At 39.3% G+C, this 8817-nt stretch overlaps 1 non-coding gene across 1 annotated transcript; it reads left to right on the plus strand.

Moving 5' to 3' along the window:
- Nucleotides 1–4247: 4247 nt before the first annotated feature.
- Nucleotides 4248–4354, plus strand: LOC112300135 (U6 spliceosomal RNA). Its single transcript, XR_002974359.2, has one exon. It is a non-coding gene; the product is annotated as a U6 spliceosomal RNA (small nuclear RNA).
- Nucleotides 4355–8817: the final 4463 nt, after the last annotated feature.

An 8817-nucleotide genomic window follows, 5' to 3' on the forward strand; every position in this document is an offset into this window, starting at 1 on the left:
TTCTTTTTGCAGTTTCTTGAGGTATAAAGTTAGGTTGTATACTTGAGATCTTTCTCCTTTCTTAATGTGGGCATGTGTTGTTACAAATAGTGCTCTTAGAACTGCTTTTGCTGCCTTCCATAAGTATTGTATATTGTGTTTCCATTTTCATTTGTTTCAACCTATTTTTTGATTTCTACTTTGATTTCTTCTTTGATTATTCAGGAGTGTGTTGTCTAATTTCCATACATTTTCAAATTTTCCTACGCTATTCTAGTTTTATACCACTATGGCCAGAAAGGATTCTTGATATGATTTTAATCTTTTTAAATTGGTTAAGACATTTTGTGGCCTTAAATATTTTCTATCCTGGATAATATTCCATGTGCACTTGAGAAGACTGAGTATTTCTGCTAACATTGGATGAAATATTCTGTATGTTTCTGTTAGATTCATGTGATGTATAATGTTGTTCAAGTCCAATATTTCCCTTTTGTTTTTCTGTCTGAATAATGTATCCACTGTTGAAAGTGAGGTATTAAAGACCCCTACTATTATTGCATTGATACTATTTCTCCCTTCAGATCTTTTTTTAAAAATTATTTTATTGTTGTTCAGGGGCTCCAACATTAGGTTCATACATTTACAATTGCTCTACTCTTCCTTACTCAGTTCTATGCCTATTTCCAATCTGTCTCACCGAGCAGGGCTAGTTGGACAGGCTTGACCCCCTAAAGGGTGTTCTGAGGGACAAGAATGTCAGGTGCATATTCCACACTCTCTTAGCCTAGTGAAAGAAATAATGGGCTGATGTGGTCTTCTTGTTCCTGAGCTAATCCAGTTTCATATAGGAACTGACATTTGTAAAGAGAAATAGCTTTTCTTACCCATATAAATGCAACTACTCGAAGTTTATGCTCCTCCAAGGTGCTTCTACTTCTTAGCTGGATTCTGTATTTCTCTTCAAGGTATTTTTGAACTAATGTTGATTTTTTTTGTGTTTCTGTGGGGAAACGAGAGGCAGGGCTTCCTCCCCTACCATTCTCCTGGCATCAGATTTCAAAAATCATGGAATCTGGAGTCAGATAGAACTGAGTTTGAATCTGGCCTCCACAAGATAATGCTGTGTGGTTTTGGGCAAGGTACTAACCATTCAGTTTCTGCTTAATCATGAATAGAAAGAACTGTTATCAAGTATACAATAAAAGCTTTTATAATAATGAGCACTGAGGAATTTTACCTCAAAAAATTCTTTAAAAAATACTTTTGACCTTGATTATTGTTCAAGTACTGTTTTAAAAAATTCTCATTCATAATCTTTCCTGGGCCATCTAAAGTATCTCTCTGAATCTCGGTTTTCGTAGTCACCGGGGCAATGCTTACTAAATGCTCTAAAAAAATGTACATTTTCACTAGTTAACACAATGGTTATTTCTTATTCACTCCAGAGTGGATGTAAGGCAGGGGGCTCTCCAGGGCAGCTGTCCTCCAAGGGACGACTTCTATCATGTTATCCTACTGCCATGTAAGTGCTGGCCTTTAAGGTCTCCAGGTAAGGAGGAGCGAGACTATAGACAACCCAATAGGCTTTTAAGGTTAGTTTTAGAAGTGGCAAATATAACCTGAGACATTGAAGGTAAGAACAATCTAACAATGGCCAGGGGGGAGTGGGGAGGGGACAGTGAGGAGAGGGGATTACAGGAACTACTATAAAGGACACATGGATAAAACCAAGGGGGAGGGTAGAGGTGGGGGAGGGAGGGGGGGTTCAGCTGGGGTGGGGTGGAGGGATGGGGAGAAAAGGCACACAAATGTAATTGAATAACAATAAAAATTAAAAAAAAAAGAAGTGGCATATTTCAATTCTGTACACATTCCATTGGCCAGATCCAGTTACACAGCCCCAAAATAACTGGAAAAGAGAGTGAGAAATATAGTGCTCCTGTGTGTACGGCAAGAGTAAATGAATTGGTGAGCGTGTAGACACCGGCTGCAGTCCTTATTCACATAAGGGGACTTTCGAGGTTTAGGGTCCATCCATGTTAGTTTTACCTCTCATATAACCAGTGTATGTAATTTTCAGGATGATTTGTACATTTTTATAGAAATAATTGCCTAGGAAGTATATTTCTTCCATCTATCCCCTGATATTGTTGCTTTCCTTTTTCTAAGGGGTTGATCATGGCAAATGTTAGGCAATTTCTCAGTGATGAAATAGAATGTTTTGTTTTAATAGGCAAAGCACAGTGACATAAACCTGTGTCAGGCTCAGTAAACCTAAAACTGTGCCATAAGTGAGTGCTTGGTCTCCAGGACGAGTACCAGCAAGGGCAAGTCTCGTACATACAATACAAGTTGTAATATGGTTGAATAGCAATAACCTTTGGAAGCTGCAACGGGCATGTGTCAGGGAAAATGTTTAATGATGTTTCATGGGAAGTGCCAATGTGTACATATTTCTACACTTTCAGTATGTACCTTAATCAAGAAGGATATTACTTTTCCTACTGAAAGGAACTAAATATATTTCTCCACTTACTTTAATGGTGCAGAAAAGCTAAAGAATTAGCACAGGGCAAGATTGAAGATACTGAATGTCTGATTGGAGTGAGTGAGATACAGATTACAGACTGACACAAACAGGAGAGAAGCCACTTCCTAGTAAGCAGTAATGCAGGCAGAATGCACTTGGCTGCCTGTAGTGTGGTCTGGTGGAGTAGCCTCCTTGACAATTCAGTGACAAGTGTTCTATATCTAAAGTGAAATGTGATACAGTTGGTAAGTAAAAGCTTAAGAATTTTCTGCAAAAAGTAACATGGACGCTGAAAGAAAACAATAATATCCCAGTGGAAACATGCATAGAAATTTACTTAATAAATATTGATTGAATAAATGAATGAATGGAGGAAGAACTGGGAATATCAAGGTGCCATCCATAGGGGACTTAGAAAAAGTAGAAGCAAGAGAAATGAGGTGAGAGGAGACAGTAAAGTTTATTTCTTAAGTGCCTAAGAAGTGCTTTTTTAAAAAAAATTTACTTCCACTGACTGTGGAACTTGGTCTTCCCTCAAAAAAAAAAAAAAAAAAAAAGCCCTGTGCAGGGTACGTAGACTACTGGTAACAACATTCCGTATGTCCTTTTCACTCAAGTTGACCAGCATTATTAAAGGCACGCTTCAGCCTCAAGGTTGACTCCATTAATCCAGAATCTTGAACAAAGCCAGTGAGGAAACCTTCAGTACAACATCAGTCAAATTCTATTGTCAAGAAAGAACAATTAACCTATTTTCTCCATTTTTACTAGGACAAGAGTGGAGTTGGTCATCTATCACGAGAAAACCTATTTTAACAGTATAGCCAGTCACATAATAAATGGTTTACAACTTACCAGATGGTCTGTTTTTCAAGAGATTGTTCCTAAAATTATGTATGAATATACTCTTTATTTATTTTTAATTTTTTAAGATTTTATTTATTTAGAGAGAGAGAGAGGGGAAAGGAGGGAGAAAAAGAGGGAAACATCCATGTGTGGTTGCTTCTCACGCACCCCCTACATACCCGGGAACCCAGGCATGTGCTCTGACTGGGAATCGAACCGGCGGCCCTTTGGATTGTAGGCAGGCACTCAATCCACTGAGCCACGCCAGCCAGGGTTGAATATACTCTTTGACCAAGAGATACACATTGGTAAAAATATGAAAAGTTATTAACATTATTAATTGCAACATTATAATAGCAAGAAGCTGGATATAACCCAAATGTACATCATTAGTAGGATATTGTCTGAATAAATTATATTTATGTAAGGTGAAAAGTGTGTATATTATGCCACCGTTTAACAAAGCTGGTGGGGGTGATCTTGTTATACCAGAAATCAAGGAAACCGTCAAAGATTACTACGATATATCCAAACACCTAAGGCACCAACATGAGAGAAAGAAGATACAAATCAAAGAGTTTAACTAAAACTTCATAATCTTGAATGTCAGTGTGAACTCGTACAATTTACCTTAAAGGAAAATACTTCCTAGCTCCGTCCACTAAAATGTCCTGGAAACAATATTCAATGTAAGAGCAACGAGGACCCTGAGAACCCAGTGTCTTAAAACACTATTTCCCACTAAAGAAAATCAGTCATCCTTGGAAAGACAGAAGATTAATAGTCTAGAACTAGAAGTGAATAAACTTAGTGTGCTTGGGACACATTTTCATACACATTGTCATAAGAGGTTAAGATTACTAGGGTTGTATAAAAAAACTCAGGTACCGTGCTCGCTTCGGCAGCACGTACACTAAAATTGGAATGACACAGAGAAGATTAGCATGGCCCCTGGGCAAGGGTGACACGCAAATTCGTGAAGCGTTCCATGTTTTTAAGAATTAAAAAAAAAAACCCTCAGGTACCCATTAAAGATGTTCCCCTGGGCCAAAGATGGGACAATTTGTGCCCCTGGTGAACTTTGAAGGATGCTAGGAAACCATTCCTTATTGTGAAAAGTGGTGATGAAAGAGAAAACAACAAACCATTTACCCTCTCCTTTCCTAAACATATTGTACCACTGGGTAACTAAAGAGTAGATAAGGGGAAAGTTTACCCTCAAAGAACTGTTCCAGCTAATAAATGAAAAAGGAGTGACAGAAATAGACTATCACCATTTTGTAACCCTACAGCAAAATAACTGACATAATCATCAAAGGATGTTGACATCACAAAAAGAAAACCAGCTTAGCAAAGTTTAAGATATCATACCCCTACAATCCCACAATTCCTGTAATACCAGAGATTCTCATGCACACGTGTCCTGGGAGACACATACAAGAATGTTCATAACAGCATTGCTTGTAATAGGAAAGAAACAGCTAGCCATCTATTAGGTAGATATCCATAAACAGTACAAAGGATAAATAAGTAGTGGTATAGCCATGCAGTGAAATACAATATCATAGTGAAACTAAATGAAGTTCAACCATACACAACATAGTACTGAGGAGGGGAAAAATGAGAAAAAAATGCAGAAGAATATATTCAGTGAAATTCCATTTCTATAAAGGTCAAAACAGGCAGCATTAAACGCTACATTGTTTCAGGTTACCGACATTGGTGGTATAACTATCGAGTGACATAAAAATAATAATCCAGAATTCAGAATAGTAATCCAGGATGGGTGTTGGAGGCATATAAGATTAGGAATAGATATACAAGAGGCCTCGAATGCACTAGAAATGTTTTATTTCTTAAATTGGATGGTAGGCATATTAACTTCCATTTTATCGTTGTTGTTTAAAAAGTGTTGGTGTTTATATGCATATACGTACGCCTGTACAAAGGCACACGCAAAAGGGGTTTATATCATGGCTGAGATATGGCACTTGGAGAACAAATATTTGAAAGAGAAAAGTATTTGACTATAAATAATTAAATAAGGCACATAAAATAAATAATGGAGTTATCATAAAGCTGCATTGACAATTGGAAATGCTGTAAGAGTGATTCATTCAGCAGATGATTTTAAGTCCTTATGTGATAGATGCTGTGTGATGGGCAAACACACAGTCCCTGCTCTGTCGTGGGAGAGAGAAACACGGAACAAGTAAGTGACACATGAATGTGTATTTATAAACTGCAGCAAGAGTATTAGTATAAAACCAACGTTTACTGCGTAGGTTTGTGTCAGAAACTGTAGACTACCACTGTCCAGAGGAGAAAACTAGGCACATCTATGGTAAGCAACTCGCTCAAGGTCAAATAGCTTATAAGTGCAGGAACTGTGAATCAAACCCAGCCCGTCTGACTGCAGAGGCCAAACTCCTATGCTATGCTGAATAGGAAAACAGTTGAATTATCAGAACAGTGGAGCTTATGTTAGCTTTTATTGGTCCGGGAATGCCTCTCTGAGCACCTGACATTTATGCTTAGAAATAAAGCATCAGAAAAAGCAGACTCGATCCCTTGTATGTAATAAATGATCTAAGTGGTAGGAAGCCTAGAAGGCAGGTAGGCACAGGGAGAATACTAAAGAGGGAAGACAAAATGAGAAGCCTTTCTCCTTCAGCTCCTCCACTCATTCTCTCAGGCCTCACGGGGAGCATGTGGCAGAGGGGACTGTAATAAAAATGTTTGCCCAGGACCTGGCACCAGGGAGGGGGCAAAAGAGCAAGAAAAGAGCATCAGCAAGTCTCTACTTTGGCCTCCCCTTAGGCCACTCTGGGTTTCCAGGTAAATTCCCAGACATTGCGCTCTCAATGTCTTTCTTTTGCACTTCTTTGCCTCAGTGAGGCCTGTCCTACACTCTCTCAGGACCAGCCCTCCATTCGGTGCTCAACCTAGGCTAATACTTCAGAGTCACTGGACCCTGAGTAAGTGGCAAGCCTCTGCACTGAACAGCAGATTATCTGCCAAGAAAAAAATAATCGTGTATAGGAAGATGATTACAGTGCACTTCCAAAATAGCTCCAAACATCGTCTGTTTAACAGTCTTCCAACCATGTGGTGCCATTTTGGCATGAGAGCCAGAAAGACTTGTCCGTAGCAATGCAATCATGATTTGACTTGGGTATGACAGGTTTTACAAAACGGGCTGCAGGTTAAAAAAGAAAAAAAAGATCACATTAAGAAAATGCTAATTATTTTGTAATGATGACAAATTTTGAAATTAGAGTTGAATTCACAGATAATTTGCAAAGAATGGATGATGGTCCTATTGTTGTTTTCATAAGAAAACAAATTCAAAATTACTTTGACTTCAGAAGACAGTGCTGTATTGCTCTTAAACCTCACTCACAAGTAAAATCTTCAAGAGTTTCTGAGGCAGATTTTTCACAGAATATAAAATCTAAGGGCAGCGTGCTTCCTGATACGGCTGCGGACTTAACCTGAAGAACTAAACAGATAAGAAAATATATTTCATGAACCTGACGGCAAACCCTAAACTATGACTGCAAAGGTAGAAGATAAACATTTTCTCTTTTAAAGAGGTAAAAATTTCAAACATATGTGAATATATCAGTGCTCTGTTATCAAAAAAAACCTTTTTCATGTAAATATTACAAGTTGTAAACCTCTGGATAGTCAAGGAAATAATCAACTAAATGATTGAAATACGTTCATTCAAAAATGTTAGGTGTTTCACTGTGTGATGATGCTGTCAAGGATAAGAGGGCAGTTCTAATGATTTAAGATTGGGGGATACGAGCAATAGATTTCCCCATTTGTCAGGCTAAGTGTATATTTAAAAGCCTTATGATTTTAAAATTCCACAAATGGAATTAAGAGTATTTGGAACAGCCCTGGCTGGTGTAGCTCAGTGGATTGAGCGTGGGCTGCTAACCAAAGGGTTGCCGGTTTGATTCCCAGTCAGGGCACATGCCTGGGTTGCGGGCCAGGTCCCCAGTGGGGGCCATGTGAGAGGCAACCACACATTGATGTTTCTTTCCCTCTCTCCCTCCCTTCCCCTCTGTCTAAAAATAAGTAAATAAGATTTTTAAAAAACTTAAAAAAAGAGTATTTAGAAGAAGAGAAGCCTAATGTAACAGAAAAAATAGCCCTAGCAATACCCACTCTACCCCCTGGGAACTTCCAACCATCCTGAGGCGCACTGATGCCTACCAAGTCTTTGTGGCTGTAGCATGTTGTGAATGGACAACGTGGCCTCTATAAATTGGTTTTGCAGTTGCATCACAGACAGGAGTGTAATGGCATGATCATCGTGAAAGCAGCTCTGCTGAATTTAATGACCGACAGGGAATTTGGAAGAGTATTATTCATGAAGAAGCTACTTCCTCTATGACACCTATGACTTCATTGTGAAAAGGGAGAATAAAACAAGAAAATCATCAGGTAAAAGTTTAATTCTTACTGCGAATTTGAAGCTTTCCCAAGGAACCCAACAAAAAGAGTTGTTCTGAGGTGTTTTTGTCTGTTTTTAATTCTTTCCATTAACATTGCCTGTAGTCATTGCTCATTCTGTGCCACATACGTCAACAGAGCTCCCCTAAATGTCTGGTGAAATGTATCAGAAGCAACTACAAAGAAAACTTCAAAATTCAAAGATACAACAGTGAAATAGAGCAGCTAGAAACTTTTTTATGAAATAAAGGATTACTGGGAGGCCAAGATGGTGGCAGAGTAGGTGGAAGCTGTCCACTCACCTGCTCCCGGCACCATACCAGATTTACAGCTAAACTATAGCGCAATCACCCTGAATAACCAGCTGAAGGCTAGCTAAACTAAAATATTACAACCAAGTATTTACAGAAGAAACCACGTAGAGACTGATAAGAAGAGCGGAGATGCAAAAAGAATTGACCCCGGCACCCACATGCCCCAGCTGAGAAACTGGAGGGATATCTTGGCTGCAAATCTCCCTCCCCCAGGAGCGTGGGGTCTCAACCCCACCTAGACATTCCCAGCCCAGAGCGAAAGAGATGGGAAGAGGAGCCCTCATAACATGTCGTGGTGAAAATCAGTGGGGATTCAATCCTCCTGGTAGGGAAGGGAGTCTTCTAGAGACCCACATGCCACTTCCCACTCCTATTATTACAGCACCAGCCTGGGGGATGCACTGCCCAGTCCTCCAACTGTTGGCATAATCAGGTTTTAGGATATAACCCTTTATTTGATTGTATTTTTAATTGAATTTATTGGGGTGACATTGGTAAACGAAACCACACTGGTTACAAGTGAATGACTCAACAAAACATAATCTGCAGACTGCGCTGTGTACCCATCGCCCAAAGCAAAGTTTCTTCCACTCCACATCTATGCCACCTCTGCCCACCTCCACCTCCACCTATCCCCACCCCCTTTTCCTCTGGCTATCACCATACTGTTGTCTCTGT

Source organism: Desmodus rotundus, chromosome X, assembly GCF_022682495.2.
Source record: "Desmodus rotundus isolate HL8 chromosome X, HLdesRot8A.1, whole genome shotgun sequence".
NCBI lineage: Eukaryota > Metazoa > Chordata > Mammalia > Chiroptera > Phyllostomidae > Desmodus > Desmodus rotundus.